Source organism: Canis lupus, chromosome 31 (genome assembly GCF_011100685.1).
Source record: "Canis lupus familiaris isolate Mischka breed German Shepherd chromosome 31, alternate assembly UU_Cfam_GSD_1.0, whole genome shotgun sequence".
In the NCBI taxonomy this organism is placed as follows: Eukaryota; Metazoa; Chordata; class Mammalia; order Carnivora; family Canidae; genus Canis; species Canis lupus.
In genome coordinates this window covers 29592098-29616284 of record NC_049252.1, presented here as the reverse complement: position 1 = coordinate 29616284, position 24187 = coordinate 29592098, and the positions used below count along the sequence as shown (strand labels likewise).

The 24187-nt window shown below is 45.0% G+C and overlaps 1 protein-coding gene across 2 annotated transcripts in view; it reads left to right on the top strand.

The window, feature by feature from the left end:
• The window catches only part of RCAN1 (regulator of calcineurin 1), a 94140-nt gene that overhangs the window by 58573 nt on the left and 11380 nt on the right, over window positions 1–24187 (top strand). The window lies entirely within an intron of this gene.

Genomic DNA, 24187 nt, shown 5'->3' with positions numbered 1-24187 from the left:
AATATTGGTCCATCTTATGAATTTATGGCCAAAAGTTTATTTGGGACCTATGCTCAAGACTTTAAAATCATACCTAGGTTTCTTGGTTTTTATATATCCTTCCACTTTTTATGTGGAATAACCTTCATCGGAATCATTTCAGGAAATGAGAAAAGTAGGATACGGTCATGAGTCAGACCTGGAAAGCTACAGCATGGAATTAATTAGTCAGAAGAAGGGTTTCAGTGGCCAGCATGAGCTGTGTGCTATCAGGAAGTGGCGTGACTTTCCATGATTTTATGTACTGTAAATCATGTGGCATAATGCTCCAGACACCTGGAGTCTTTTTTTTTTTTTTTCCTTTTTCAATCATAATTTTTGAGATAAAATTGGAAAGTCCTAGGGAGCGCCACATTCCTTTCAGTAATTGGCCATTCCTGCTGTCAGCTTGAGTGGATTTCCACCCATTCCCGCACCAGTGGGCAGAAGGACATTAACCCCCGCAGCCCTTTGGGGTTGTTGGGTCAAGTGCGAAAAGGCGATCGACCTCGACAGACTCACTTTTTTACAAAGGGAGCAACATGTCTCTTCCTTTTGTTTCTAGTACCTTCTTGCAAACCCCAGGTCTCACACCTTATACAACTACGTGGTTTATGGTCTGCAACAGGGTTGCTTCTCCCTGCATCGTCCGTGCCTTCAGAAAAGGCACTCTGAAATTCAGAATATCGCAATGTGTTCCACTCTTCTGTCATCCCGCTAAAGAGAAAAGAAAACCTTGTGGATATGTGGTGGGTTAAAAGTCTGAGTCACGTAACGCTGTAAAACTACATCGCAAGAGGAAAATGCTGAAAATATACGGTTACCCGTTAAAACTGCGTACAGAGGTGAGGGCGTTGAGTTTTATTGAAAATGCAAGTCGAGTAATCGAGTCACGTCTTCCCTATCTGTTATGCTTGATAGGTACATAGAGCATTCGATCATGATAGTTTGGGGGATAGATTTGATATTTATATATGTGTGTGTATATATATATATATATTTTTTTTTTTTTTTTAAGAGCATAGCTAAAGTGATAATTCAATTAAGAGTGGCCTCCTCTGTGAGCGTTCACACTCCCCATTCAGCATCAATGACATTCTAGTTGACTGTGATGTCCTTGGCAACCCAGTAAACATTCTCCAGGGAAGAATCCAGTAAACCAGGTTTGCCTTGTTTGCCAGATGTGGTACTCTGGCAAGATTTCTACGGAGGATTATTGGTCTACAAGTTGTCTGAGGATGGTTTGATGTTCTTGTCACATGGTATCACTTAGCAATCAGACGGTAATCAGCAAAATCGTCCTCCCCTTCTATCCTAGGCCAGTGCTTCTCAAACCCTACCATGTGCCATGGATGAAATGTTTGTGTTACCCCGAAATTCACCTGTTCAAATCCTAGCCCCGAAACACGTGGCTGGCTCAGTGGTTGAACATCTGCTTTTGGCTCAGGCTGTGATCCTGGGGTCCTGGGTTCGAGTCCTTCATTGGGCTCCCCGCACAGAGCCCCTACTTCTCCCTCTGCCTGTGTCTCTGCCTCTCTCTGTGTGTCTCTAATGAATGAATAAATTAAATCCTTAAAAAAAAAGAAAGAAATCCTAGCCCCCAGGGTGATGGTACTAGGAGGCAGGGCCTTTGGGAGGTGATTAAGTTAAGAGGACAGAGACCTCATGAATGGAATTCGTGACCTATTTAAGAGACCCGAAAGTTACCTGTCCCGTTCCACCATGTGACAACACGGTAAGAAGACAGCCATCTGCACCCCACCAGATACTAGATCTGCTAGTACCTTGATCTTGGGCTTCCCAGCCTCCAGAGCTGTACAAAATAAACGTCTGTTGTTTATTAGCCACCAGATAGGGTGCGTAGGTGACCTAGGAATCTTGTTAAAATGCTAACTGTACTTTGGTAGATCTCAGGTGAGGCCAAGGCTCTGCATTTCTCACAAGCTCAGGTATTGCCAGTGCTGCTGGCTCAGGGTCACCATGTGCTGTATAAATGAGCTAGGTCTGCAGAGTCAGCAAGAAACCAAACCCTAAAGGGTGAAGCTGGCTGCCTGAGGCTAATGTGTTCAGAGCCCTTGTGTGCTGGCAACCTCAACCTCAGTTCTCTTTACATCACACTAACACCACTGCCCACAGGAAACTCTCCAGGATGGAGGAACCTTCAGAGGCACATGGCGTGAGTCCCCTGCTGGCCTTCCCACCCAGCATCTCAAACTTTTTGCATCCTCTGAGCACATGGCTGTGTGCCCCAAACTCTGCCAAAGCCTTGGAAAGTTCTGGTAATCCCCTCCCTTTCTCCATTGGTTGGTCTCTTTCTCAGTAAGGGATAGTTTCTACGACTATTGGTCACCCAAGTCTCCTCGTGGGACCCACGGAGACCTACTCTTAAGCTTTCATTCTAAACATTTGTGACACACCCCTCTTGCTTTTATCCTCTGTCATGCAGAGAAAGGGCTCAGAAAGTTCAGAAAGACAATAAGGGATTTCAGCTTCACAGACCACAGAAGCAATGCTAGACATCCTGTGAAAAAGGTCTGAGAGGTTTATGAATTCCTTAAGGCTGATTTAAAGAAAGAGTCAAGAAAGAATGTTCACAAGGGGAGTATCCCAGCCCAGAAATTTGAGCCGATGCTGGATGTCAGAGCCACCCATCGTCAGAAGGCGGGTTTGGACCAGCTGAAGAATCCTTAAGCCAAAGTGACAGAACTGATTTCCGCTGCCTTTTTTCCCCAACTGCCCTGATGGAAGTAGGTTAAATCTTTAACTGGTTATTTTATTACCATGGAATTTTCAAATAAACCAGCAGATCGACATCATTATTTTAAGATCCTAGGAAATATGATTCAGGATTCGTCATTCGTTTTTCCAAGGAAGAAACTGGTATAGATATTTTCTGCGAGGGTAAATTTCTGTGACTTTTCCAGTTAGAAGCTGGCCGGTCAACCTTTCGTAAACTCTAGTTGAAAAGAAACAGTGTTCAGAATGGAGGAGTAAAAATAGTTACCACTGGCCTGCACACATCCTTGATGGTTTCCATAGTGTGATGGGTGCCTCCGAAAGCCTTTCCACTGTTTTCTTTGTTTAGAGGCAGGGAGAAAGGCCCCATGATTGCCAAGAATGTGGCATTTGAAAAGGTGAGTTTAATCATTGTCATAGAGTGGCTTGTCTTTATCAACATCTGAGTTGTGGTTTTGCACATATGAAGAACTGGCTTACAGCTGGCTGTTGGATGAAAAGGCAGGATGCAAATCCCAGCAGATGCAAGATAAAGCTCTGCACCCACCACCACCTGAACCTGCATGGAGGCAGCTGTGCTTGTGTTCCTGTGCTGGACTGGAGCTCTCCTTCCATTCCTACCTAATCATTTTCTTTCAGGGAGCTTTCCTTGAAACCATTGAGGCAAACTGTAGGCAGGAATCTGTGCTCTGCAGAGTCCCCTATATGATGATGTTGTTGGAAGAGTGGTAAATCGAGATGGGCGTGCTTTATATGGTCACATACTCTTAAGGTTTCCCATGAGGGTCTTAAACAGTAGACATTTATTCTCTCACAGTTCAGGAGGCTGTAAGTCCAAGTTCAGGGTGTCGGCAGCGTTGGTTTCTCCTGAGGCCTCTCTCTCCCTGGCTTGGGAAGGACTGCTTTCTCTGCTCTCTCACTGCATCATCATGTCGCCTTTCCTCTGTGTGTGTGGATCTGGAATCATAGCACAGAAGTAAGAATTGCAGGACGCCTGGGGGGCTCCGTGGGTTAAGCATCTGACTCTTGATGTCAGCTCAGGTCTTGATCTCAAGGGTGTGAGTTCGAGCCCCACAATGGGCTCCACGCTGGGTGTGGAACCTACTTAAAAAAAGAAGTGAGATTGGGGCAGCCTGGGTGGCTCAGCGGTTTAGCGCTGCCTTCAGCCCAGGGCATGATCCTGGAGACCCGGGATCGAGTCCCACATCAGGCTCCCTGCATGGAGCCTGCTTCTCCCTCTGCCTGTGTCTCTGCCTCTGTCTCTCTCTCTGTGTCTCTCATGAATAAATAAATAAAATATTTTTTTAAAAAGTGAGAATTGCAACAACAGTCACATACATCTCTACATGGTAGTTTAGGCCACTGGAGATGGCTTTACTCTGTGAGAAGACTTCTGTAGAAGTACAGCTGGGTGTTCTGCAGACAACAGGGTATACTGTGGCCACTTAGGAGTCTTGGTTGTGCTCCTTCTATTTTGACTTGCTCCTCCTTACCCTCAAAGTGCTGTCCTGCAGCTGCTACCACCTGCAGGAACATTGGGATGAGGGGCACGCTCAGGGTGACACCTGGATTCTGTGTTCAGTAGCTCCTTGGTTCAGTTTGGGTGGCCAGATGTCCCCTGTGGGCACATGGGCTCCTCAGAGAGCCCTGGTGGAGTCTCTTCTGGGCCTTTGCACCTGGCACAGCCAGTGCCTGGCCTGTAGTACATAATAAATTGTAGATAAACTGGGCAAAGGAATGAATTGATGTCATCAGCAAACTGGTTCAGACCCACCTGCACGTGGCCCAGCCGTGGAGGCTATGGCCCCCTTGCCAAGTCCCTTATCCTCATTCTTCCTGTGTAGTCCTTTAGGGAGGGACCTCTGGGGTAGATGCCACTGGTGAAGTTAAACCCCATTTGCTTTACATATAGAAACAAGGCAGGTATGGTGCAGTCCCATTTTATTTTTTATTTTTTTAAAGATTTTATTATTCATGAGAGACACAGAGAGGCAGAGACACAGGCAGAGGGAGAAGCAGGCTCCCCACAGGACTCCATCCCAGGTACAGACAGCGTCCCATCTTCACAGGGGATGGAGACAACAGAGAACAGGAGTAACAGCAGCCAGATGAAGGAGAACTTCTGATATGAATGGTCATATCTCAGCATCCAGCAAACAAAGCCCTCACCATTCCTCATGAGTGGGTGACAGGCCAGTTTGTTGGTGGCACAATTTAGCAAAATTATCCAAACTACACAAAATAAGAAACAAACACACATACATTTCTTTGTAATTACTATATATATATATATATAGTATATACTATTTATGTAACAACTATTATATATATAATACTCTATATAATATAATATACTATATTATACTATATATAATTAACTATACTGTTATAGTCCTTCACATGGGTTTGCAATACAACCTAGAAGAAGTAGCATTTTATTTAGATGGTGTTAAGACAAAATTCAACATTCTCCTGCCAGCATGTTTGGCACCAGATGTTAGTAGATTTACTGGTAGATATAGAAGTTAATAATAGCTCTTGAAGTGATCATGAACAATGTTTTTCAGCTATACCAATATTTCTTACGATGTTAAGCAAAATATCGGTTTATCACAATTTAAAGACAGGTTTTCAAAGTATTATGATGATATTTAAATTATGTATCAAAAAAGGCTGTTTAAAAAGTACCATACTCATATTTGAAAAATTTTGATATTGTAGAGAATTTAAATCCTAAGCATGTACTGACTTGACTTTTTTTTTTTAAAATCATTTTTACCCTTTTGAAAACCCTACTTTCCCTGTTTGTTTGTTTGTTTGTTTGTTTAGCAAGAGAGTGCGGGAGGCAGGAGGCAGGGGAAGTGGGAGAGAGAGAATCTTAAGCAGACTCCAGTCTGAGCGCAGAGCCCATTGTCATTACAGGGCTCAATCTCATGACCCTGAGATCATGACCTGAGCTGAATCAAGAGATCACGCTTAACAGACTGGGCCACCCAGGCACCCATGCTTTCCCCGTTTAAATCTGAAAACCCAGCTTCTCCAGTTTAAGAGATGGTCAGGGAGCTTTTGCAGATATCAAAGATATGTCATTTTATTAAGAGAGCTAATTTGATTATTTAAAAAAATTTTTTTTAAAGATTTATTTATTTATTCATGATAGACACATAGAGAGAGAGGTGGAGACACAGGCAGAGGGAGAAGCAGGCTCCATGCAGGGAGCCTGATGTGGGACTCGATCCCGGGACTCCAGGATTGCGCCCTGGGCCGAAGGCAGGCGCTAAACCGCTGAGCCACCCAGGGATCCCCCTTTAAAAAATTTGTAATTGAAGTATAGTTGGCATACAATCTTCATAGTTTCAGGTGTACAACGTAGTGAATCCACATTTACATACAGCACAAATGTTCCCAGTACCACCTGTCACCATACATAGCTATTATTTTTTTGGCTCTACTCCCTATCCTGTACTTTATGTCTCTGTGACTTAATTTATTTTATAACTTGACATTTGTACCTCTTAACCTCTTAAGCATTGCTATGCTAATTTCCAAATTCTTAATCATTGAGTACATACTTAAGCATATAAAACAAATTCAAGGGACACCTGGGTGCCTCAGTGGTTGAGTATCTGCCTTGGGCTCAGGTCATGATCCCGGGGTCCTAGGATCAAGTCCCACATCAGGCTCCCTGCATGGAACCTGCTTCTCCCTCTGTGTCTCTGCCTCTCTTTGTATGTCTCTCATGAATAAATAAATAATCCTTAAAAAGTAAATAAAAATAAAGCAAGTTCCGTATGTAGCTTTGAAGGCCAAAAGTACACTGAGTGTCTTGATTTAGGGCTTCTTAAAAAGCAGTAAAGCGCAGTTCTTGAGGATGTGGGCTGAGAATCCATAGCCTCTGGTTCAAAATCCTGTTTCTAAAGCTTGAGTGGTAAGGGGGTGTATTAGCTTGGGCTGCTGTAACAAAATTCTGTATAGACTGGGTGACTTCTCAAGGTAGATTCCTAGAGGTCTGAGATCAGTGTGCCGGCGTGATTGGTTCTGGTGAGAACCGTTTGCAACTTTTTAGTGAAGCTTGAGGATGGCTGCCTTCTCTCTGTGTACTCATGTGGCAGCAAGTGAGCGAGCCCTGGCCTCTCCTCCTCTCATTGTAAGAACACCAATCCCATCGTGAGGGTCCCACCCTCACGACCTCATCTAAACCTAATTACCTCCCAAACACCCCACCTCCTAAGGCCACCACAGTGGGAGTTTGAGCTTCACCATTTGAATTTGGGGAAGACAATTCAGTCCAAAGCAGTGGGCAAGATACTTAATTTATCTCATTTTCTTGGCCTTTCTTTTTCTGTTGTATTTTTTTCCAAATTCTCTATCTCTGAGGGGTGGTTTGCCTACATGGCAAGAGTAGATTAGGGGATACAGAGAAGGGGATGTGTGACATATCCATATCCAGAGCAGTAGGCCTGAGTGACCACTTGGTTGCCCATGAAAGCTCTCCTCTTGACTCCTCTGGAAATGCCCCTCTGTCTGGAGTGTGTTGGGGTGAGGGGGTCCTCTGTGCCTTGCTCAGGCTCCTGATGCTCCTGGGTGCTGGGGGCATTCCCTGACCCCACTGCTCCTTGATTGTGGGGGCAACATGGCTGCAGCCTTTGAGAATCTTTCTGTGACCCTTTGGGTTCTAAAGAAAACACCCCCCAAAAAAATCCACTATCTTGTTAACTCTGTAAAACTTTGAAAAGCATGGACCCCCAAGATAGAGCTTTTGAGAAGTGTTCATCCGTGCAGATATGTCCCTACTACCCAGAAAGTCATTTTTAACAAGTCATGTACTTATGACTAATCATTTTCTCAACCTTTTCCATTTTCCAAATACGACATAGTAATGGGTCAAGCTACTTATACCTTTCCTGTTTCCCCCTTTCATGGGAAAAACATACTGTCTTTCCATATCTCAAATGGAATTGAATGTTTCTTGTAAAATATACATCTCAGGGGAAACCCATCGCTATTCTCAGCTTGCTTCCTCCTATTCTTCAGTTCCTGCTACAGTGGATGTTGCGCTGTTGCCAGGCCTTGTGACTTCTACTTTCTGATCTGAAGGGCTGTCATGACTTATGTGTGAGTGCCGTGTTTATCTGCAAACTACAAAGACAGTTTTGCTCTTCAGCTACAATTTTCAAATAACTTAATGCTCAATTATACCTGTCAGTGGCTTTGAGTTAAAAGCTCTTTATTTTGAAACAAAGAAAACGGTCTCTACATTAAAAAAATATTAATGATAAGGAAGAAAGGGCGAACAAGTGCGTAGAGTCAGTATTTTTATGTCATTTCTTAGAGCCAACATTCAGTAAATTGTAAAAGTTCTTAGAGCCAATGTTGAGTAAGTCTGCTGGTAAATGTTTGGAGCAGGAGATTGCTAATAGGCAGTATTTTGATTTTTGGGGTTTTTTTCATGGAAAAAAATGAACTTTCGCCTCATGTGATTGCTAACCATTTTCTGAGTCACTGAAACATTTGCTGTTAGCCATTATATTTCTGTAAATCACTTTCTTCTGCCGTCCTTCGGATGATCAAAGGGCATGCTGTGTCTCTGAGGAATTTCATTTTATTCAGGATCCTCTGAAATCGTGCAGCGTTTCTGCATGTGTTTTTCAGCCAAGCAGTTGAGATTCAGATGATATCTTCTTTGGACCCATTTGAAAGGACACGTCTTAAAGGAGCCCTGTATGAAAAGAGGCCATCCTTTCCTTTTGACCAAGAAATTAAATGAACGTGTGGATGTGTTGGTGTGCTGGGGCTATTTTTAGCAGGTTAGAAGAAACCTGGTTCATCTTAGATCCCAGGGTTGACCTCCCAGGGGTGGTTGAAAAGCCAGAGGAGACATGGGGGGCACAGCAGTGGCGGGACAGCTGCTGATACTTGGGGTGAGGGTGGTGGTGGGGACCCAAGGGGTGATAGTCTAGAATGCAAAGCACAGGGCCACCTGAGGAAATGTGATTTCATCCAAAACTTGATTAGGTGTAAGTGCTGGGAAGCGCTGGGAGAAATAGCCTCCCACACAGGGCTCATCTCCCTCATTCTCCACAAGAGCAAACACATCTGCTTTTTTTAGGGTTTCCTTTTACCTCTGCCCCACATTGCTACAGTTTTCATCAGAAGCCACAAGGAGCTCGAGATCTACTTCCTCATTTGTAAAGTGACTTTCTTGGTCATGGCTCCCATCACGTTTCTGTGGGGGGGAACCATTGCTCAAGGACTCCACCAACACAAGCTTTTGTGAGGAAATACCAGGCGGCGTTGAGATTGTTCTCTGGCTGGGTTCTGGAAGCCTGGGTAACACCTGCCGACCCGCAGGTGCAATGCTTTTATCTCCCACATGGGCAAGGCGCACACTTGAGGTGATGACCTTGAAACAAGGCTGGGGTGGGGGGCGAGTGTTGCTACTTTTTTGACTTTGCTTGGCTTTTGCTTTCTGGTTTCTCTGAGGGATCATGCGAACCATTGAGCAGCATGTGCAGCTGTTGAACCAAGAAGGCCAGCCCAGCCTTCCGCCCCACCCCCCACCCCCTGCCCCAGCCCCAACTGCAGACACGGGGCTCAGGAGGGGCTGTCCAGCAGCTGGTCCCACGGACCACGGAATTCTGTTCAGTTTTGTCAACATAAAGTCACATATAGAATACCTCCATCTATCTGACTGCTTCCTGACCTGCGGTTCTGCCCTCAGTGCACTCATCGCTCCCTGTTCTTTGACGAGCATGGCTCCTACCAGTGCTTGCTAAGGCTTGAAGGACAGGTCTGTGTCCAGGCCCTTTACTCCGACCTGGGTGGGTGCTTCCTGAGAGCAGGGCCATGTCACAATGCCCTGATCTCACAGGGGCTGGTGTGGATGCTCAGATAATGTTTGTTGAGTGAATAGAGAAAGGAGAGGAGTGCTAGATGATGGAAATTTACAAGTGGGTTTTTTTTTTTAAGTATTTATCTATCTATCTATCTATCCATCTATCTATCTTAAAGATTTGGTTTATTTATTCATGAGAGACAGTGAGAGAGGCAGAGACATAGGCAGAGGGAGAAGTAGGCTCCCTCTGGGGAGCCTGATGCAAGACTTGATTCCAGGATCCTGGGATCATGACCTGAGCCACAGGCAAGACGCTCAACCACTGAGCCACCCAGGCAGCCCTTCTTTATTTATTTAAACAGAGAAAGTGCACAAGAGCACAAGCGGGGTGGAGTGGGGAACAAGGGGTAGAGGAAGAGGGAGAGAGAGAATCTCAAGCAGACTCTGCAGTACGTACGGAGCCCAACGGGGCTCCCGTCTCACCATCCTGAGATCAGGACCTGAGCCAAAAAGGCAGATGCTTAACTGTCGGAGCCACCCAGGTACCCCCAGTTTCATTCTTTTACATGTCTAGTTTTCCCAGCACCATTTGCTGAAGAGACTGTCTTTTCCCCACTGGATATCCTTGCCTTCTTTGTCATAGATTAATTGTCCATATAGCATGGGTTTATTTCTGGGCTCCTCTATTCTGTTCCATTGACCTGTGTGCCTGTTGTGTGCCATACTGTTGTGATGACTACGTTTGGTAGTGTAGAGTGGAATCAGAGAGCATGGTACCTTCAGCCCTTTTCTTTCTCAAGATTGCTCTGGCTGTTTGGGGTCAGCCCTGTAGCAACCATTGTGCTTTTTTTTTTTTAATTTATTTATTCATGATAGTCACACGGAGAGAGAGAGAGAGGCAGAGACACAGGCAGAGGGAGAAGCAGGCTCCAAGCACCGGGATCCCGATGTGGGATTCGATCCCGGGTCTCCAGGATCGTGCCCTGGGCCAAAGGCAGGCGCCAAACCGCTGCGCCACCCAGGGATCCCTACTTATATTCTCATCCTACTATGCAAATATTCCTTAGACATCTAAACCTCCATCCACCTATATCCCTAATTTTAGTTTTATAAGGACCTCTTCTGAATTCCTTTCAAAAGTAGCAAAGTAGCCTAGCTATATAATATAAACAAATAGCTCTTCATACAAGATTCAATACGTGTTCTACTCCCGTGGCAAACTCTAAGCCTTGGCTTTGACACACTATACCTAGATCACACCCTCAGTGTAAGTTGTTAACAGTAAGACAAACATCTGCAGTGCAGATCATCAGAATAAACCCACTGCAGAGTTAAGCGCAACATGTCCTACCCTGGTGCACCGTACATCACATGAGAATTGCTAACTCGATGCTCTATGTCATGTTTTCAAGTTGAAAACGCAGTTAGACCATCATTTTCCAGCTCCTGAGGTGTGCACAGTGGGGAAAATGGGTGTTAACAAGATAAACCCAGAACCAACTGCAGTCATTATAGGTGCCAGGAAGGAATAACCACATCCCTGGGTCCTAGGGCAACGTCTGTGCCCCTAGAGATGATATTTAAGTTATTATTCAAGGGGGATTCGGCCCGGAGAAGATGCAGGAGGTGCCCCAGGCAGAGGAAGCAGCTTAGATGAAAGCCCTGAGCCCTAGAAGCCTGGGGAGCACTGATGAGCCAGGACAGTGTGGCTGGTGGTGAAGACAGGGCAGGACGTATGGGGAGAGATCGCAGGAGCCACTCGTGTTCTAGATGCTGGATTTGCTTCTGAGAGTGAAATGGAGGCCAAAGCAGAGGGGACAAGAGGGAGGGACAAGCTGCTTCCTAACGCCCAAGTTAGGAATGTCTCAAAGAAGAAGCCATGGTGGCGCATTTTCCAAGGCTAACCTTCTAGAATGCTCCCAAGACATGTCTTCCGCCTTGAGTGCCAGGTCCTGTTGCTGTCAAGTAGCCTGCAGAGACCCAGGTGCAGGCTTCCAGATGTCTGTTCCTATAAACAGGCCTACCCTAAGCCTATGGAGTGGTACCCACGACCACCCAGGAATGTGCCAGAGAGATGGAAAGGAGGAAGGGGAAAAGAAACAGGCAGGGATTTTAAAAAAGAGTCAGAAGCTGTAACAAATATGGTAGCTATGAAATCCACCTAAGTGAGATCACCTTGAACGTCAGTGATCTAAATGCACCCATTTAGATCTGACAGAGATTGTCAGAGGGGATCAAAAAAACGAGACCCCCATCAGATGTCATCAACAAGAAACCCACTGTAAATATAGACACTTCTCCCTCTTCCTATGCTCTCTCTCTCTGTCTCTCTCTTAAATAAAGTCTTTTTAAAAATCAATATAAAGGCACATAGAGATTAAAAATAAATGGGCAGAGAAAGATAAACCATGCTCACACTAGTCAGAAAAAGCTAGAAGTGATGGGGCAGCTGGGTGGCTCAGTGGTTGAGCATCTGCCTGTGGCTCAAGTCATGATGCCGGGGTCCTGGGATCGAGTCCTGGAGCCTGCTTCTCCCTCTGCCTGTGTCTCTGCCTCTCTCTCTGTGTCTCTCATGAATAAATAAGTAAAACCTTGGGCAGCCTGGGGTGGCTCAGTGGTTTAGCGCCGCCTTCCACCCAGGGCATAATCCTGGAGACCTGGGATCGAGTTCCATGTCGGGCTTCCTGCATGGAGCCTGCTTCTCCCTCTGCCTGTGCCTCTGTCCCTCTGTGTGTGTGTCTCTCATGAATAAATAAATACAATCTTAAAAAAAAATAAGTAAAACCTTTAAAAAAAAAAAAAAAAAAGAGTTGCTCAATGTAGGTGCTCCAAATGTATGTGTTTCACCTCCAGGTAGGTAGAACCCAGCCCCAGAAAAGCCCACCTGTCTAGGGGAGTGTAACCCCCATAAGTGATTTGCTGCCTAGAATTTTCCTCTTAGCAATGTGTTTATTCCTTTGGGGATGAGACTTTGAGCTCCATAATTTGCTGATTAAATACATCTTCCCTGGGAGGTCTTATACTTGGACAGCTGTCGTCATTAATGCTGTAATGGGGGGGAAAAAAAGAGAGAGAGAGAGAGAATTCATTAGGTAAACTTCCAGTCTTGTTAGAAGGAAGATGCAGCGGGCAGGGCCATCCCAAGGAGAAAGAGAGATCTGGATGTGATTCTGGGACAGCAAGAAGAGTGGAGAAAGCGCAAATGAGGAAGGGGTAGGTGTGGGGACATGGCAGTGACAAAAAAGAATTTGATAGTTCTTACTCAGAGAAGGCATCGTGCTGGGGGTCCTCTGCAAGGCCTACAGAGGAGATTTTCCAGAATCCCATGTTTTCTGCCAGCCACAGCCTGGAGCCTGCAGAGTGTGGCACAGGAGACTTGTGCACACTCATGCGGAGCTCAGCACTGGGGAGCAGGACAGCCACATCACTGTCCCCTGGCAGGCAGTAGTGGCCCTGGCTCTAGTGAGAATGGCCCAGGCAACACAGCTGATTTGTTGGGCACCTCACCAGATAAAAGTGGTTGGCAAGAGAGGTTACCAAAGAAAAAAATATTTTCCGGTGAAATCCCTCCTTTTTAAAGATATTTAGGTAAGAAGTGAAATTGTTTCAACAGTTGGCACCCCCAAATATTAAGGGGTTAAAAACACCAGGTTTGGGAATTGTGTGTAACAAATACTCACCACGCAGACAAATTCAACCCACATACCATACTATTATGCCTAAAAAAAAAACAAAAAAGAGGCAGATTTCCTCTCCCTAACGTTTAACCTTGAATAGCTTATCTGTTAACCACGGTTTCTGAGACCATTGATATACAACAGATAATGGGGGCTTGGGTGAGGGGGGAGAGAAGCCTTTTGGTTTTTACAAAAGTTAATAAATGTTCACTGTGAAATACTAATAAGTTCAAATAGGCAAAAAAGGAAAACATCACAATCTTCTACTAACACATGTATTTTTTTCTTTTCACCAAAATGGATCACAGCAGTAGACATTGCTTTGTAATCTGCTTTTTTTCTCTTAACAGCAAGTTGTGAACATCTTTATGGTGTCATTGGTTAGTTTTCACCTCCGTAGTATGGGAGGCTCTGTAGTCTATGGAATGGATTTGGCATATTACTTAGCTGGTCACTGATTGAATCTTGAGGTTGCTTGGGGTATGTTATTTGCATAAGCAGCATTGCTGGAAATATGTTTGCATCTGACTCTTTGCCCACAGCTATATGGATTTCCTCAGAATGAATTCTTATGAGTAAACTTGTTGGGTTTTCAATTGATGTGGTTGATACTAAAAGTCTAAAACTGTTGAGTTTACTGCTTTTTTTTTTTTTAACCATATATATATATTTTTTTTTTTTTAAGTTCCTTAACATGGATAGATGAGCTAATGATCTGGAAGGGAATCAGTAGTATTCTCATGCTATCCTGTTTAAAGTTTGTCCTATTTGTGAGATATTTCAGATGATTAACTTAGTGTACAACTCTTTGACCTTGGAACTTGTTGGTTCCTTGATCTTGGGAGTGATGGGTAGTTGGTTGGTTGGTTGGTTGGTTGGTTGGTTGGTTGGTCGGTTGGTGGACATAGTAATACACTCCAAGACCCTTCAGCAATAAAGGAATTGAGCCCCCCCCCCCCCCCAGCTGTCCTGGGCAATTGCCCCCTTGAGGTAGCTCTTCTGCTCCAGCTGGGGTTGTGCCATCTTCAGAACTCCCCACAGGATCACCAAGGATCCCATTGGGACATTGTAATTTTAGTCTTCCTCTGCTCAGTCTCTGTTTCTCTCTGTCCTCCCCCCCCCTCCTTTCCCTGGGTATTGAGTCCAGGAGCACCCCCCAAATAAATATCCTGCACAAGAACATCTGTCTTAGAGTCTAGAAGCAGCCTGTTAAATTTATTGGTTGGTTTGAGGGGTTGTGGGGAATGGGGGCTCAGCAGACCCCAGTGATTGATTACTGTATATGCTACGTTATTCACCTCTACAGAGGATAGTAGTACCATCATGATCTCCTTCAGCATGAAAGAGCCAGGGCAGCTTAGACTCTTGGGGAGGGTTTCTTTAAAGGATGAAGTCAGGCACAATCTTCCTAAGAGGTATTTCAACATAAGAAGATTGATCAAACTATATCGTAGATTTTTACAAAGGCAGCTTAAATGGTCTTTTTTTTTTTTTTAAGATTTTTTTTTTTTACTTATTATTAGAGAGAGAGAGAGCAAGAGCAAGGAGAGGGGCAGAGGGAGAGAGAGAAGCAGATTCCCTGCTGAGCAGGGAGCCCCACGCAGGCTCGATCCCAGGACCCTGAGATCATGACCTGAGCCAAAGGCAGACGCTTAACCAACTGAGCCACCCAGGGGCCCTTTGAATGGTCTTTTAAAGAACTGTCTTAAAAGCCTTACTCTGAAAATACCTGGACTCTACTTTCAGATCGTCTCTAACCCCATCTTCTAAGGCCACTCATGACAAAACCTTTCTCCCACCATCAATCATAAGCTAGTTCTGTAGAAATCTCTAAGTGTGTTAAGGTTCTTATTCTTAGCCACTCTGTCTGCCTCTCTGGTATGACCCAGTCACATCTTACTAACAATTTCTAAAGAAACCAACTGTAGTTTGTAGATGTTTGAGCATAATCTATAATAACCTATAATAATGTCTCTGCCATTCACTGGCGTTACTGTATAATTGCAGGGATGGAAGAAAACATTCAGCAAATGTCTAGGGAGTCACTTATGACAATGTGTTGTGCCTGCGAATAGCCAGAAAAAAATAAAATAAAGAATTGCCATGTGAGGAGTGACAGGCATGCTCCCTAAGTGTATTATTTGAAGGAGATTATGTGACAAAGAACATTCTGAGCCATGGGGATGGGCCGGGTGAGCAGCTTCATGTGTACCCCTAGCCCTCAATGTCTGGCTCACAGCAACGGACTAATCTATTTTTGATGACTACTAAATTAAGCCAGAGGCCAAAAGCTCAGATGCCTTTGGGGTCGGGAGCAATGGGGACATTGCTGGAGAGGCACAGAGTTTAGCCACCACTCCAGCCATACCCTTTGGCCTTCTGGGCCCTAAATTGGTACATCTTGTTTACCTCCAAAGAAGCCAGGTATTCTACTTCTATATGAAACCTCCCAGCTTTTAAATATTGACAACTAATTTTTTTCTTAAATGTTGGGGAGCTGCCAATTCACAACCAGCAAACTGACCTGCCAGTTCCCCTGTTCCGAGGGGACAGCTCTTCCATCCCAGACACTGTGGTGCAAAGGTGTGTGTGGCCAACTTCTAGTCACCTGACGAGAACACCCAAATTTCCCTAATGAACAAAGTTGGCTTGGTTGTTCTCTTTTTTGGTGATGAGTGCCGATACCCAAGTTGTGGTGGTGGTGGTGGTGGGTCTTGTTTATTCTGTGCTGCTACTTTATTTTTTTAAGTGTATTTTAAATCTTCACGTCATCCTCATGAAGACAGGATACACTTCCTCCTGCAACTTATTATCAGACTTTTAAATAATCAGCAAAGAAGGCAACATCAGTATGAAAAGACAGCATATGCTCTGGTAACTTCTCAGCTACAGACACGGAAACAGGGGCCTGGGGGTGGGGATGGAAATAGCAGGAAAGCACACACATGACACACTTTTCTCCTGCATTTGGTGAAAAACTGTTTCTGAGCTGACTCCTGAGTTTTTCGAGTGGGCGTGGCTATGAACTCTGCATAGCCAAGTTCTGGAAAACTGTGTTTTACATTCGGTTTTACAGATTGACGGATTTTGATCTTGCTCCCCGCTCTCCCCTGTCTTCCAAAACCTTCTCCCCTTTCCATCTTCTACTAATGTAGCCAGCTGTTCCCCCTGGGGATCGATAGGGTGTTGCAGGGCCCCAGCACTGTGCCAGGTTCCCCGGGAGAAGCTACTGGAAGGACACCTGGCCTCTGCCTCCCGGCAGCACACATCCTGGCCCGGGTTCAGTTGTGTAAATTCTTCCCAGATGAGTGTGGAATATAGCAACGAAAGGATCAGAGCTCTTCCAAGTCAGCGCTCACACTAGGAAGGAGAGCTCATACTTTGAGGGGTGTAAGGGATTTACTTGATGGGAATGAATGAGTGCAGGTCCTGGAAAGCTGTTGCACGCTGGAATGAGAGATGACCAGGTCCTGGGGAGTGAGCAAGGGCACAGACTGTGGCCAGCCCGCTCCCATATACTTCCTGCCCCATACACTTCCTCCCTCCGGAGATTTGTCCCCGCAGGATCATGCCTTTGCTGAGGGAGGCATCAAGGCAGAAGTTAAAATCTGTAATTAAAGCAAGGTGGGTCTGGAAAGGCAGAGATTACAGAGAGCAAATAAGGGATGATTAATTAGGGTGGCTTGGGCCCCAGTCATCTCTAAATAAACGTTACCTCCCTTAATCCCTGTCTGCTGGTCTCCAGGTCATTCATTAAGTAAAGTTCTGATTTGCCTATGGCTGTTTCTCCATCTTAAACCCTGTAAGCAGTGCGTTTCCAAGAAGTTACAGAGGGGTGGTTAACCTTTATGTACTAAGGAAAGAGTGAGGTAATCCGGAAACAAAAGTTAATGGGATTTTGAGCGCATGTGGAATTTAACAACCAAGGTGAAATCTTGTATGAACTCTGACCCCTTTTTTTTAAGGTAGAAATTTGAACATGCTCTTCTCCCTACTTTTTCCTAATCAACTGATTATTTCATTTTATTTCTTCTCTTTTTTTTTTTTATGATCGCAATTTAAAAAAAAAAAATCTCCACTGTAAGTTTTAAAAAAGCATGCTTGCCCTTCTGCTTAAATACGTGGTTAGCAGCTTCACCACTGGGTTGGTTTTTGTTTTGTTTTTTTTTTTAAGATTTTATTTATTTATTTGAGAGAGAGAGGATGAGCAGGGGTAAGGATGGAGGGAGAGGGAGAAGCAGCGCGCCCCCCCCCCCCCCGCCGCCGAGTGCAGAACCCTAAGGGGGACTCGATCCCAGGACCCCAAGGGATCATGACCTGAGCTGAAGGCAGCCACTTAACTGACTGAGCCACCCAGGTGCCCCTAGCAGTTTCAACATTGTATCCATCCTTTTTGGCACTGGCATCAATAAGCCACCCATATTATTTATTTAAGCCCTTGACGGTTCTGTATTATCCCAGAAATACAAACTATGTGTACACTGTCTTGTACGAATCCATGCAAGCAAGGCATCAGATCCTTCAGGCTCTTCTATTTTTCAAATTATCAGAAATGTGCCAGGCAGAAGTTTAGTATTAATATCATTTCTTCTGTATTATCCTATAGATCCAGAAGATTAATGCTGCTTAAACATAAAGGTGATCTTCATTTAAGATGGTTTTCTTTTTAGGCATCATCCCCTGTCATGGGAGGACCACCACTTGCCCGTATTTTTCTAGGGGGTTCTGGTTGGAATCTCAAAGCCCATCTGCAGAAAGGTGACCTGCTTTGTTTTACATTTTCATTGAAATGGAGGCCTCTCCCTATGACCAAGCAGATTTTACCAGTAATAAAGCCATGCTAAAAGCAATAAATTCCTGAACCCAAATCTGGCCTCTCAGAGCCGGTTCCCTGATTACTCCTAAAAGAGAACAAGAATGGAAATTCCTTTGCAGAGCAAAAAGAACATTTTTCCTGCTCTCTTTCTTACGCTTGATGGTTAAGGCAAAGCTCAAAGACAATGGGGAATTTAATCACACTACTGTGTAGACAAATGGGCTCCATGGGTGTTGATCATGAATCTTATTGGCAAAAGATTTTTGAGTCCATCTACCAGTAAAAGCATTCTTCGTAAAATCAAATCTACACAACTTCAGCCCCACACTGGGTACCTTATAGAACATACCAGAAAAATAGGTATTTTAAAAAGATATAAAAAAGCATTGAAAGAGGTGGAAGTGTATTGAGTTGAATATGTACTTCCCACATGTAGAGGATTGTTGAGACTACTGCTGTGGCCATAAGAATCACTGGATTCTAGTAGTGTCCCATGGGTGGGACATCTGAGTCTAGGGTTGATGACTCAGTCCCTGGTGCCTGGGTGTCCTGTGGGGTCACCCAGAACAAGAACAGAGAAGGTACACTCAGGAACGGGCCGGCATGCTCTGAACACACATGTGCCTTTACGGGTGGCCCACTATGTCCTGTGATGGAAAGGAAGAGCATGGCTTTTGCTCAAAACAAAGACACAGGACACCCTTCAGTCAGGAGCACTGAGGGCCATGGCCCTTTGATGCCCTGTGGATGCTCTTTGATGCAATTTACCTGCCTCAGATGGGCCCACCCTAGGGCATCTCTGAATGTCACAGTTTTCTGCATCTCCAGGAAGCGCAGGATGAGTGGCATGGCCCCCACGTGGCTTACACTGCAATCAGGAGAGCGCCAGAGAAGAACAGAACTGGGATGCCAGGCAGACAACCATGAGAGCCCAGGGGGTCCCTGGGGTTAAAGGAGGGAGAAGACATTTAGTCAGGAGGGGCATCTCCTGGAGAAGCAGTGTCTGTGGTGGGCTTTAAAGGATGAATAGAGGTTTGATGGGCAGAGAAGAGACAAAGAGAGTCTCTGGCTGAGGGAAGTGAGGAGAGCAAGCATGGCCGAGGGTGTACCTAAAAGAGCTGTGGCCTCCATGGCTGGGGAAGGCCTCATGCCTCCCTGGGCATCTGCCGTTTGCTTAATTCTGAACTAAGGTACTGCATGGGCTCTGTTGTATGGAAGTCAGGTCATGCTCCAAACCCTGGCTACCATCATAGACAGAATATAAGCCAGAGTTCTTTCAGGGCTAAAAGGCTCACATGGCCTTGTTCCCAGCCACTTTCTCTATGTCTCCCTCCTGCAGCCACTTGAAGCTTCCTCCTGGGCCTTTAATGTGCCACAGTGCTTTGGTGCCTTTGGGTATTCTGTTCCCAGAACTGGAATACTATTCCCCAACACCCCGTGGTTCACTCCTCTACTTCCTTCAGATCTGATGCGTTCACATGTCATCTTCTCAGGGATGCCTTCCCTGGCTAGTCTCTCACTCAACATCTCCTTTTCCCAGGACTTCCTATCCCTCCTCTGTGCCTTTCCCCCAGCACATAGCACTGTCTAAAAACACTGCGTGTTTTACCCATTTATCTTGTTTCTCTCCTTTTTCTTTTCTTCCTGTCTAGAATGTAAGCTCCATGAAGGCAGAGTGTTTTGTCTGTTTTGTTCGCCCTTGAATCCCCAACACTGAAAACTCCTTGGGTGAAAGAACAGATCCATGGATGGGTGGATTGATGGGTGGATGGATGGATGGATGGATGGATGGATGATGGATGGACAGATGGACTGACAGATGGATGCATGCATGGATGAATGCATGGTTGGATGGGTGGATGGATGCATGGATGGGTAGACAGACAGACAAACAGATGGATGCATGCATGGATGGATGCATGGTTAGATAAGTGGATGGATGGATGGAAAGATGGATGAATGATTGGATGCATGGATGGATAGATAGAATGGATAGATGGTTGCATGCGTGCAGGGATGAGTACATGGATGAATACTAAGTGAAAGTCTTCATCTTCAACCGAAGGAACAATGGGAAATCACTGAAGTTTTTCCAGTGGGAGAGGAATGTCATCAAGCTCAGCTTCAGGAAATTTTATGTTTAGTGGGAATCACATACAATACTGGCACAATAAAAAATTGATGACAGCGAAGCCAGTTGAAAGGTATTACAACTGCAGGAGCTGCCTGAAGTGGTGTGCCGGGAGTGCAAAGTGGAGGGTGGCACAGAGAATCCACAGAACTCTCCACCAATGTGCAAGTGGGACACTTAGAAGGGGAAGACATCCTAAAATGCCCTAGACAGTCCAGCCAGAGGGACCGAGAGAACAGAGAGGGGGAAATGAGCCACGATACCAGAAGGCACTGCAGCTAGGTGGGCATGGTTCTGTGGTTCCACGGAACAAGCCTGGAATCTGCAATCGAAAGACCAGGGTGAGTCCTGGGCCGTCTTAAAGTGTGCCCTTCTCAACCTCAGCATCATTAGAAGTGAAGTAGGAAGTAGAATCACAGCTAACACACAACTACCAGTTGTGTTTCAGGCGCTGTGCTAGGCACTCCGCCTTACATCACATTGTTTGATCCTACCACAACTCTGAATTTGATATTAATGCGGTTTACAAGCTGAGGACAAGGACACTCCCCTTAGTTAATAACATCTTTTAGGCCGGAAAATGATACAGAGGAATCAGAGTGAGCCCCTGTGTTTTTCCATTGTATAGTAGCGTAGGTTGGAAGAACAAAGCTCCACATTATAGAGAGAAGGGCTACCAATATAAAGTGACAAAGAATTCCATTATCTCAGAAGCTAAAAAGTCAACCAAACCGCAAGTTCTACTAGCATTCAAGATAAATGCTCTTTAAAATGACACCTTTTATCTCAGCCAGGTGTGTCATTCCCCACACCCCCCACCCCACCCCTCAATCTTTTCGCAGGTTGCCTCATTCTTTGCTCTGCTTTGGTTTGCACATCAAAGTCCAAACTCAGTTTCCCTTGCTGGTCGGTTTGTAGAAAGTTTCCCCGGTGGCACATTCTTGGCATAGTTGTAAACTCCTTGGGGTTTATAAGGACGGGCTGAGGTCATCCTAACTCTTGCCTGAGGAATGCTGCAACAGGAATAGTGGAATTCAACATAAATCTCCATTTTTTCCCCCACTGAAAATAGAAAACTTCTTAGTGAAAATATGCTCTAAGTGCGTGGAGCCAGAGCAAGCAAATGCAAGTTAAAGAGATTCATTTAGGATTTTTATGATACGAATGGAAGAAATGCAAACCATCTAAGGCTTTCAGTTGACTAAAGCATTTCATCTCTTCTTTAACTTCTGGTGTCAGTGTTACTATTTTAAGTGCAAGTTTTAGTATGCTTTTCAAGAGCTCTAATGAGACATTAGGCACTGCTGTCTTCAAATCACTTATATCCGACTAGCAAACAAGAATCAAGAATGTACTTGTCTCCCAAATGGCAAGGGAGGTACATTTGGGAAAAAGACAACCCTTTTAATACTTGTTTTGGAAGAATTTTTATCCTCCATGAGGAAAATCACTATTGACAACGTAATTCTTTGGCATAGGACATCCAGAAATCCAAGTTCACGTATAATAGACACGCAGTAGAAGAGCAGACATTCCTAAGGAGAGCTGTCAGATTAGCAGAGGAAGGGAAACCGAGATGAGCTTGCAGCAGTGTTACCTCTGGGGGCAGCGACAGGTGTCTCTCCACTTGGCCAGCCAAGGCTGGAGCCCAGGAAGCCTGTGCTGGTGGGCCCTATGTGCCCTTCTCCTGGTCCAATGCCCTGGTCGCTCTTGTGACCCGGTGAGTTTTGCCAGAGAGCATTCTTTTCAACCTCCAGACAGTTGGCCACCATTTTGAGCTCCCCTTCTTGATGTAAAAATGGGAGCCCTCGGGTTCAAAATTGGGTTCAAATGGGCTTGAAATCCATTCAAAGGCAGATACGGAATTACACATTTTATGAGGCTCCTGGTGGGGCAGCCTACTGAAAGATCGATCATGGATCATCTGTTGCTTTGAGCAAAGACAGATGAACAGTCTTCAACACTATTCTTTTGTTGCTGTTGTTTTCATCCATATAATGAAACAAAAATTATAAATCCGGGGAGCACAGGACTCTGGTCTCAGAGGAATACAAATGTTTCAGATCTGCCCACACAAACTGATCTGGAACCTCACCTCATGATTTTAAAAAAAGAAGAAGATGGGATCCCTGGGTGGCTCAGCGGTTTGGTGCCTGCCTTCGGCCCAGAGCGTGATCCTGGAGGCCCGGGATCGAGTCCCACATCGGGCTCCCTACAGGGAGCCTGCATCTCCCTCTGCCTGTGTCTCTGCCTCTCTCTCTGTCTCTCATGAATAAATAAATAAAATCTTAATAAATAAATAAAAGAAGAAGAAGATGATGATGAAGACGGAGAAATTAGCCTCTTCTTCCTCCTCTGATCACATTGTAACTCTATTTGTGAAGGACTCCCAGAGAAAGAGAAAAGAAGAGGCTAGGGGTTGGAGCTGGCAGGGTGCTGGGGGAGGGTGCACCTCAGAGCCATCCCCAGCCTGTCTGGAGGAGGGGAAGGTGGTTCTGTGTCTTCTACCTACCCCCTCTGTTTCCGCTCAGCACCCCCACCCTCCACCGACACCTGGCATACCCACACTACCACCACCAGAGCCTGTAGGTGTCATGAGGCCCATTGCAGACCACGCTGAACAAGCAGCACACCCGAGCACACCCTCCCCATCGCCAAGCACCAGCTCACGTGACCACTTCCCCTTGATGTTTGATGCATACCGGTACTATTCACAGTGTCCCAAACTTTTTTAGAATATATGCATTTAGATCTTTTCAGGTTGGGAGTTATGGGTAATTTGGCAAAGCAAACACCATAACTGGTTTCTTACATAACTCTGCAGTTGGCAGCAAGGCAGCGTGCATTGAAATTAAGCAACACTCATTCATCCGAGAAGACTTTGCTTTTCCTTTTTTGGAGGGATAAATGCTCTGGTTTGTTTTTTCTCCATCGTGTATATTCTTTTTATTATTGGCTGACTTTAGTGATCCTCTGAAGTTCATTTTTACATGTGAATGGCCGGGTTCTGTTTAAGTTTGGGAAGCTTAGGAGATGTCTCTGTGTGCCTCTAGACTGGAGAGTGCTTTTGTAAGTAAATTGAGTGCCTTTAGGTGATAATGAAATTGGGGAGATTGGAAAGGACCTAGGACCCAGGCTGCCAAGGGATCTAAACAGAGAAAGTGCTTAGAACTTCAGAGTTCCAGCCTTTGGAAAGAACTGGCATCGTGCCATCCCAGTATGCTTCTCCACACTGAAAAAGTGGCCAGCTGAACTTTATGTATTTATTTATTTACTTAGATTTTATTTATTTATTTATTTATTTATTTATTTATTTATTTATTTGACACAGAACAGAAGCAGGGTGGGAGGGGCAAGCAGAGGGAGAAGCAGTCTCCCTGGTGAGCATGGAGCCTCAGGGCCTGATCCCAGGACCCCAAGATCATGACCTGAGCTGAAGTCAGACACTTTACCACTGAGCCACCCAGGCACCCCTGAACTAACTTTTCAACATAGCATACATTCTTCCCATTTCTTCTTCCTTTCCTATTAAACAACAAGGACAACAACAGCAGCAACAATAGCAAAACTTTGTCTATGTGTCTCAGAGCAAGACAACTGCCCGCAATGTTTCTTTTCTCAGCTTCACAGCCTAGATTCTCTAAAATGCTTTTGTATCTTTTTCTGAATCCTATAGCTGTTAGAAAAATGATCAAAGCCTTGCCTATTCCTAGTTCCCAAATTACAATAATAAGGTTTTTCCAGTGAAAAAAATCCCAGGATTGCTTGAGGATCTCTTCCCACGTTCCCACCGCGGAATACAAGCGGGAATTGGGACATTCATCCAGTAAAGTTCAATTAGGAAAAAAGGAAAAAAAAAAAGCCATATTTCAAAATGAATTCCACTTTTTCTTTAAAAACAGGGTTCACTGACCAAGAAAGATTTCAAAATGTTTTCCCTAATACCCCAACACGAAACTTTGAGGTTTTCAGGG